This window comes from Dipodomys spectabilis, unplaced genomic scaffold (assembly GCF_019054845.1).
Source record: "Dipodomys spectabilis isolate Male_0828 unplaced genomic scaffold, ASM1905484v1 ptg000527l, whole genome shotgun sequence".
In the NCBI taxonomy this organism is placed as follows: Eukaryota; Metazoa; Chordata; class Mammalia; order Rodentia; family Heteromyidae; genus Dipodomys; species Dipodomys spectabilis.
The window spans coordinates 1,327,773-1,338,101 of record NW_024871204.1 but is presented as its reverse complement, the minus strand read 5'-3'; positions in this window follow the sequence as shown (position 1 = coordinate 1,338,101).

Sequence of the window (10,329 nt, the reverse complement as noted above, 5' to 3'; positions counted from 1 at the left end):
GTTGATGAGAGTGTGGAGAAAAGGAAATTTTCTACACTCTTGGTCAAAATAGAGGTTAGTAGAAAATAGTATGCAGTTTTCCAAAGAGGCTGTGATCTGATGATTGTGGTTCAAAGCCAGCCTCGGCAGGAAAGTCTGTGAAAATCTTACCTCCAATAAACACTCAGAAAACCAGAAGTGATGCTGTGGCTCAAGTGGTAGAGCACTAGCTTTGAGCTGAAAAACTGAGGGACATCGCCCAGTCCCAGAGTTTAAGCTCCACGACTGACAAAAAAAAAAAAAAAGAAAGAAAGAAAAAGAAAAAAAAGACAAATAAATGCAAAGTTGAAATATCATCTGATCCACCAATCATGTGATTATTTCTCTCTGGGTGACTCGTAAATATTCTGTAGTTCATTGTCATTCACATTATTCACAACAGCCAAGATATAAATCAAAGTTCAGTGTTCAACTATACACTAATAAAGCAACTGTGGTACATGCACAATCATGTTTTTCTGTTTCATCCTTAAAACAGCAAAAGACTTCTCGCATTAGCCACAACTTACAATAACCTGAAAGATGTATTCTAACTGAAGAATAATGTTATCCTCTGCTCTTTGTAAACACTCTCTCTCTCTCTCTCTCTCTCTCTCTCTCTCTCTCTCTCTCTCTTAAAAACCTCAAATATTAAGAGAGAAATCTTTTTAAAAAGTAAAGCAAAGTGGAATTGCTGGGCATTTAGGTCACAATGTAGAAGATAGTAGATATACAGGATGACCAGGTATAGAGTTGTGATGTACCGTATGAGGATACAGGGGACAACACTGGCTTTACATAGGAATGAAGCTAAGTAAGTAGGAGTTGTTCTTCCTAGTAGGGATTGCTTTATTAGTTGTTTTTCCTTCAGTAATGGTTTGGATGAATGTAATTCTTTAAATACCTGCTTGTTTGCAGAAATTATAACAAACAATATAGCAATAATGTTGCATGCTCAACATAGAACAAAATGTCAAATTAAAATGCATGAGATTATCCTTGATGTAAACTAATTATTACAAATAAAGGAAATCATGGGACCTATGTTTCTTTAAGTCTGGCTTACTTCACTTAATATGATTTTTTCCAAGATCTTCCATTTCCTTACAAATGAAGTGATATCTTTCTTTCTAATGTAAACATAGTATTCCATGTGTGTGTATCTGTGTGTGTGTCCCATTTTCTTGATCCATTCATCTACTGAGGGCCATCTGGGTTGATTCCTTATCTTATCTCTGTTAAATACTACTGTGATAAACATAATTGTTCTGGTAGCTTTAGTGTGGCCTTGTTTTGGGTCACCTAGTTAAATGCCCAGAAGTGGGATTACTGGGTAATAGGGGAGCATTATTGTGTACATCAAGTATAATCTTTGTAGATGAGCAGAATAGCTCAATAGCTAAGTACATATCAGCATATAAGGTGATTCCACGTGAAATGAACTACAAGACATGTTCTTTGTTGGTGTTCTTAATGTTCTAGGTGATTTCTTTTTTTTTTTTCTTTTTTTTTTAAATTTTATTTTATTTTATTTGAGAACATACTGTACAGAGGGGTTACAATTACATGGGCAGGATAATGCATACATTTCTTACCAAGCATTGCAGCCTCCTCCTTTGTTTACCCTTCACCTCCCTTCCCAGCCTCCCCCCTCCCCCCCACCCAATCATACCTCCCCTCCCCCCCCCCACCGACATTGTAAAGCTGGTTTTGACATGACATTTTGTACTTCTCATTGTTGTAACAGGTCCACCTGAATCCTTAAACTACTTGTTTGTCCCCGTCTCCTCCACATGTTATACTGACATCAAATATAGTGAAAGCATAGGTGATTTCTTTATATCCTTTGTGTTTTCCCACCTAAGCATTATCCCCTGTAGTCACTGTATTTTGATTTTGATACCCTGGGTATTGTAAATATGTTGATATGAACTATGGAATGGTAAGGGAAAAAACAAAATGGTGAGACAAAGGACAGAGGGGGAACCTATGCAACAGTGGTATTCACAAGACAATATGTTAGAAATAATCTTGGGGGTGTTGGGAGTGAAGAGGGAGAAAAATTGGAGAAGGGATAACAAGTTTGAAAAGAAATGAGTTCATTAACTTACTTATATAGCTAAAGCCCCACTGTACATTACCTTGACAATAAAATATAAATATAAATAAAATAAAATATATGAAAGCAGCAACACGAGATGGGAGAGGGGAAATACTGTATGTAGTAGAGTAGAGTAGAACAGTTTGGAGAGCAGTAATTTTATATTAACATAGCAAGTAATAAACTAGCATACAGATTTTCAGCCTCATGTCAGTCACTAAAAAGGAAAACAGAATGCAAAATCAGCAAACCCATAGAGAAAATAGAATACTAAGCAAGGTGAAGAGATGACTTGGACCAAGAATAACAAATGACGCAATTAGGAAACAAATAACAAACTGGTAAGTTTAAAAAATATTACCCATAATTCTATTAAATGTTGTTTACATCACAATTAGTTAGAACTATAATTCAAATCACAGTTTAATAGTATATCATATTAATAGTAAGTTACTTACTACTGATTTCTTAATATTGAATGTTTAATATAAAATTTTAACAAAAGAATAATGTGAAACTAACTTTAATAATATATTTCATGAATTGTAAATTTGAGAAGCTTTAGAATTTAAACAAATAATATATCATTATTGTTTCATTTCTGTGAATTAATGTAATAATTCAAAGTGTATTCTACACCTAGCACTCATTTAACATCAAATAATAAATTATTTCTCATAATAATTTATTGCACATAATAACTCTTGGTATTAGGTAGAAGGGTTCAGCATTGTGGAAAAATTCACACCACACAATACAAGAGGGTATGACTCCTCTCAACTAGCTTAAATTGTGGAAATTTTATTTTTACATACATATTAAATTCCTGTCTAGATGGTATCTATATAAATATATATAATTATATACATGAGGAATATTTCAGATGATACTTAAAAGTCATATTCATTAAATAAATTTTTATTATTTTGTACAAAATAAATGTTTATAGACAGACTGAATTTATGAGTAGATGATGGTGTATGAGTGCCAGATGATATGTATTGAGGCTTATTTTATGTTCCTGACATTGTTTCTATAATTGGATTTAATTTTCCATAATGGGTTAAATGTATTATATTGGATATATGAAAGTAAACTGTATATTTATTCCATTAATACTTTGCCACTTGTCTAATTCCAATATAATTTATCCATGTGTTTGAAGTAATGAGAATAACAACAAATATAAGCAAGATAAATCAGTCTGAAGTAGACAAGTATTTTCACCTTTGTTTTGATAGTTGGTCCTCTTTTACACTACAGAATATGCTTGTGAAAATGTGCTCCAGGCTGGCCACAACTGCAGAATATTATGGTTTGATCTATCATAAGAGAAAGAAGGAAGGGCAAACTTCCTTCCAAAAGTCTGCTCTCAGGGATGTGATCTGCTTTATGGTAGTGACTTGGAAATGAACATTTTTTTACAGTAAGCCTTGAAAAACCATCTGATAGACCATTTCTGTAAGTCTATTATTACAGAAGATTATTGATATCTTTGCAAGGATACCAGATTGCTTCATTTTGAGAGAATTAAAATAGGAATTTAGTTAGCTGATATTTGTATCTTTAGGAGAAAAACCAGTTGACTGTAGGCCAAGGGATGACTGGGGCCCAGAGAAGCTACTACGTTGAATAGTAATCCTAGACCTTTAAAACAACACACACACACACACACACACACACACACACACAAACACATACAAATCAACCAAACAAAAAAACCTCCAGTTAGCACAGCCAGTGAGGGCTGCTATAACAGCCTACATGAAGGCAGGCAAAAAACAGAAGGTGAGAGCCATTTAGCTGATAACTAACATATTTTTGATGAGGCAGACTGAAATGAGACTCCAGAGAGAGAGACAGTCAGAAAGACTGATCAGAGAGAACTAAAATTGGTCACACAAAGATTGGAAAGTAGAATTCCTTGTAGAACAAATAAATCATAGAAAGTGTATGCATGTAAAAACAAGACAGAAATCAACTCCAAGTGGATCAAAGACCTCAGAGTCAAAGAAGACATTCTGAAAACATTACAGGATGGAATAGGAGAAACCCTAGGTCTCCTAGGCACAGGCCGAAATTTTCTTAATAGAGACCCGGAAACACAACAAATCAAAGAAAATTTGGACAAATGGGATTACATGAAGTTGCCGAGATTCTGCATGGCAAAGGACATAGCTAGCAAATTCAATAGAAAGCCCACGGATTGGGAGAAGATCTTCACTAGCCATACAACGGACAAGGGTCTCATATCTAAAATATACTTGGAACTAAAAATATTAATTCCTCAAACAACAAGTCTTCAAAGAAACAACTGCCCAATAAATAAGTGGGCTAAAGACTTAAAGAGAAACTTCTCTGAAGAAGAAAGAAGGATGGCAAATAGACACACGAAGAAATGCTCAGCCTCCCTAGCCCTAAAAGAAATGCAAATCAAAACAACATTAAGATACCACCTCACCCCAGTTAGAATGGCAAAAATCAAGAATTCTAATAACAACAGATCCTGCAGGGGAGGTGTACAGAAGGGAACATTACTTCATTGTGGGTGGGAGTGTAAACTTGTTCAACCACTTTGAAAAGTAGTCTGGAGGTTCCTCAAAAGACTCCACATAGAGCTCCCCTATGGCCCATTAATGCCACTTTGAGGCATTTACCCAAATGTTTACAAACAAGACCACACTAAAGCTACCAGCACAACTATGTTTATTGCAGCATTATTCACCATAGCTAAGATCTGGAACCAACCCAGATACCCCTCAGTAGATGAATGGATCAAGAAAATGTGGTATATATACACAATGTAATTCTGTGCCTCTATCAGAAAGAATGACATTGCCGCATTTGTTAGGAAATGGAAAGGCTTGGAAAAAATTATATTAAGGGAATTAAGCCAAGCCCAAAGAAACATAGGTCCCATGGTTTCCCTTATTTGCAATATCTAGTATATGTCTGAGTCAAGCAGAAAAGGTCAGATAAGATTATGTTAGGAAAATGAACCCTAAGATATGTATTCAAATGTTTTTTTCTGTCATGCATTTGGCTCTAACACATTTATAAGATTATTTCTTTGTTGCTTTGTATGTCTCTCCCCCACAGTATAACCCCTGCTTTCACTGTATTTGATGTCGGTATAATTTGTGGAGGGGAAGGGGAAAAACAAGTCGTTTCAATAAGGATACAGGTGGATCTGTTGCAACAATGAGATGTACAAATTGTCATGTCAAAAATGAACTTTACAACTTTGGGGGGGTATTGGGGGGGTGGGGTGAGCCTGGGAAGGGATTGGAAGGGGAAACAAAGGAGGAGGCTACAATGTTTGATAAGAAATATACTCTTTATCTTTCCCATGTAATTGTAACTCCTCTGTACAGTATTTTCACAATAAAAAATAAAAATTTAAAAAACAAAAACAAGACAGAAGACCAAATTCCAGAAATGCATATTTTCTTAGAGGTCATCTTAATCAATTATCAATGGAAATCTTTGAATTCTTAAATATTTGACCACATGTGGGAGATGGTTGAAGAGAAAGAAAATGTCACCACTCTGTTAGGAGTTCCAATATCACAATATGAATTAATCAAGCACAAATTTGTAAGAAAAAGGGAAAACAATTATTCCAACTGAGGGATTCGTTTGTTTTGATGTAACAGTTCTTGATTTAGGTGCTAGCAATTACCATTCAATTGATCCAGTCCCACAGCTGAGTTGATATTGACTGCAGTATTCCCACATGAAGGAAAAGAAGAAATTTACAAAAGTCTGATGAATTGAGTTGAAAGTGTTGTAATAGCGATATCTGAGATTTAGACACAGATGAAGAGGTGGATTTTCTTTTCTAAAAATCTCCCATTTTTAGTCTGGTGCCAGTGGCTCACAGCTGTAATCCTAGTTGCTGAGGAAGCTGAGATCTGAGGATGGTGGTTCAAAGCCAGCCTGGGCAGGAACATCCCTGAGACTCTTATCTCATTTAACCACCAGAAAACCAGAAGTGGCACTGTTGCTCGAGAGGTAGAGCACTCAACTTGAGTTGAATAGCTGAGGGACAGTGCCCAAGCCCAGATTTCAAGCCACTCGACCACAACTACAAAAATCCCCCCTTTCTTGGACTGCCTACATTTTATCCTAACATTCAACAAATAAGCCATTTTATCACCCACTACCTTTAAGTCCTAACCTAGATACTGAAAATAAAATGATTTGGTATCTTTTGTCAAAAGATTCATATTTGAGGAAACAAATACCATTAGTAGTAACTTTTTTGCCAGTCCTTGAACTCTGGGCCTGGGCCCTGAACATGGGTATGCTGGTAGCTTTCATGCGAGCTTGTTGTTATTTTTTGGATTACTGCCATTGAGGGAATTACTGGATCTTAAGGGAGATCTACATTTAGTCTTTTCGGGAAATTCCGTACTGCATTCTAGAGTGGTTGAACAAGTTTAATTTCCACCAACAGTGTAATAGAGTTCCCAATTGGCTACATCCATGCCAGCATTTGCTATTGTTTGTTTGCTTGATAATGGCCATTCTAACTGGGATGAGGTAGAATCTGTCTTGTTTACTTGTAGAATTGTGGGCACCTTCTAGCTATCATAAATGAATGAATCCATGAAACCTATATTGTTCTGAGCCTGCATTCCTTTCTCTTTTCTTTTAGTATAATTTTTGCAAGCCTTTCAGTTTCCTTAATACTGGTGAAAAGTCATCCTTTCTCATGGGGGAATGGAATTCCAGTGTGTGTGTGTGTGTGTGTGTGTGTGTGTGTGTGTGTGTGTGTGTGTGTATGATGACTATAGGCCCATGAGTTTATTTGTAAGCCTTCTGTTTTATGTGTAATTTTGTAATTCCATATTAAATTCTGGTTACTTTCTCTACTGCATTGAAGTATATTGTTGGGATTTTCATGTGTGTTGCATTGGCAATTATTTGGGGACAATATTGCATTTTTCTCCATGTTAACTCTTCCAACCTGGAGCATTGAAAGGCTTTCCATTTCCTTGAATCTCCTTCAATTTCCCTTTTTATATTTTTAAAGTTTTCACAGTAGAGGCCCTTCACATTTTTAGGTAAATTAATTAATTCCTTGTTTTGTTGTTATTGTTGTTGTTTTGTTTAGATTTGATTTTATTTTGAGACTAATACATATGAGGTTGTTTTTTGGATTTCAGCCTGGATCTTCCCATTGTTGGTAACACAGTAATAATACTGATTCTTGTGGTTTTTATACCCTGCTGCATTACTGAAACTTAGCATCACCTTTACTAACTTGAGGGAGGAAGCTATAGGGTCCTTTAAATACAGGATCATTACATATGAGAAAAGGGATAGTTTTACTTCCCCTATTTGGATCTCCTTTATGTTTTTCTCTTGCCTATTGTTCTTGCTAGAAAGTCCACAACCATTTTAAAGAGTAGTAGAGAGAGTGGACATCCTTGTCTCATTTCTGATTTTAATGTCTTCATGCTTCCACCATTTGGTAAATGCTAATTATCTCTGTCACATACATACTGAGGAATGTTCCATGTATTCCTAGTTTCTCAGACCTTTTAATCATAAAGGGCTATTGGAGGTTCTTAAAAGCTATTTCTACATCCATATAGATGATTATGTATTTCTTGTCCTTGCTTCTGCTGATGGTTTGTATTATGTTTATTGACAAGAATATTGAATCCAATTTTATCCTAGGATGAATCCTATTTGATCGTACCATATGATTTTTTTTTGTTAATTGCTGAAATTGTTTGGTGAGAATTTTATTAAAAAGGTCTGCATCAATGCTTACCAAAGAGTTGGGTTAATAGTTCTCTTTCTTTGGTGAGTCCCTATGTGATTTGGGGAAGAGTCTAATTCTAGCTTCAAAGAATGTGTTTGATAATTCCATTTTCCGTTCTATTCCATTGAAGAGATAGGTCTGAGTATTGTAAGTTCTTTTCAGGCCTTAATTTCATGGTAAATTAATTCAGTCCTAGATTTTTCTGGAATGGATAGTGGTTTATTGCATTTCATTTTCATTACTTCTTAGGTGTAACTACTTGGTTCAGATTGTGTATAGGAAAGCATCAATTTCTCCAGGATTCTCCAGGCGATTGGCATAAGGTTTTCAAAGTACTCTCTTATAACATTCTCAATTTTGCTTATATCTGTTGTGTTGTCTTATTTTTACCTCTAATTTTCTCTCTTTGGGTGAGTTCTCTTATTGTTTTTGGTGGGATTTTATATTATGAAGGTGATATATAGAGAGATGGGTTACATTTACATAAGTAATAAGTATATTTTTAATAGTGCTATCCCTCCCTCAGTTTTTCCTGCTTCCTCCAACCCTGACATCCCCCTCCCCCAAAGTAGTGAAGTTCATTTCTAACATAGTTCTACTGTATATCACTGGTGCTTTGGTTGATCTTTGTCCCACCATTTCTGTGATTTCCCTTCCCTTCCCCAAATCAGATTAACATGTATAAGACCAAGGGTTGAGAAAACAAAAACAGTTACTACAGAGAGTAAACCAAAAGGTGAAAACTAAATAGAAATAAGTAAAAAGAGTTCACTATACAATCATCTTTTATCCATTTTTTGGAGCGCCTTTCGATAAGCATCATTTTATATGGTGATATTCATATTGCTATTGAGCTGTTGTAAATAGCCTAGACATATTCTAGTTTTTCCAAATGAGTGAAAACCTGTAGCCTATGATTCTTTGGGTCTGGCTTGTTTGACTTATTATGTTTTCCAAGTAGTTCCATTTCCTTACAAATGGGGCAATGTCATTCATTCTGATGAATAGTGTTTTGTTGTGAATATATACGACATTTTCTTGATCCATCATTGCTGGGTCATGGGGAGCTCTATTGAGGAACCTCTATATTTCTTTACAGAATATTTGAACAAATTTACATTTCCACCAGTAGTGTAATAATGTTCCTTTTTGGCCACATCCCCACAAGCCCAGTATGTTATTATTAGTTTTCTTCATAATGGTCATTCTAACTGGGGTGAAGTGAATTCTCAATGTTGCTTTGATTTGCATTTCTTTTATGACTAGATGTTGCATATTTCTTCATGTGTCTATTGGCCATGCATATTTCTTCTTCAGAGAAGTCTCTCTTTAAATCTTTAGCCCACTTATTAAGAGGGTTGTTGGTTCTTTGAGAATTTGTTTTTTTTGGGGGGTTAACTTTTGGGGCTCTAAATATATTTGAGATATGAGGCCATTGTGTGTTGTAGAGAAAGTAAAGATCTAACAATCTGCTGGCTTTTTATCTATATACCTATATAAGTTCTCTTCTTAGTCAGATTTGGTAAGGGTCTCTCAAGTCTGTTAATTTATTTAAAAAACCAACCCTGATTTTTTGATTCTTTCCAAGTTTTATTTTGTCTTTATTTAGTTATTTCTGATTTTTTTTATTTGTTTCTGTGTACTGCTTTGTGTCTGGGTTTGTTCCTGTTTTCAAGGAGCTTGAGGTGCATAATTAAAATATTCAATTGAGATTTCCCCAGTTGCTTGATGGAGATCCTCAGAGCTATGTATTTTCCTTGAAATACTGCAAATACCAGAGGAGCTGGTAATTTGTGTGTTCATTTTTGTTAAATTCCAGAAACTTTCAGATTTCTTTTTTTTTTTTGGGGGGGGGGGTCCGGTTGTGGGGCCTGAACTCTGAGCCTCGGTGCTGTCCCTCAGCTCTTCAGCTCAAGGCTAGCACTCTACCACTTGAGCCACAGTGCCACTCCCGGCTTTTTTTCTTTGTGCTTATGTGGTGCTGAGGAATCGAACTTAGGGCCTCATGCATGCAAGGCAAGCGCTCTACCACTGAGCCACCTTCTCAGCCCCTCAGATTTCTTTTCTAATACCTTCAGTGTCCAATTGTTCATTCAGCAACATGTTGTTCAGTCTTCATGGGTTTGACAATTTTTTATTTGCTTTAGCCATTTAATTCTAAGTTTGTTCTCTTATGATCTGACAAGATATGGCAATTCAATTAATTTTTCTTTGGACAGAATATCCGTGTGGCATAGGATATGTTCTATTTTGGAAAATCTTCCATGAGCTGCTGTGAAGAACGTATATTCTGACGCTGAATGTATATTCTATACATGTCTGTTAGGACTAGGTGGTCAATGTAGTTATTTAGGTCTGCAGTTTCTTGGTTGAGTTTTTCCTTGGATGACAATGATTTGTTGAGATGTGTTTTTAGGTTAAGTAATATTTGGTT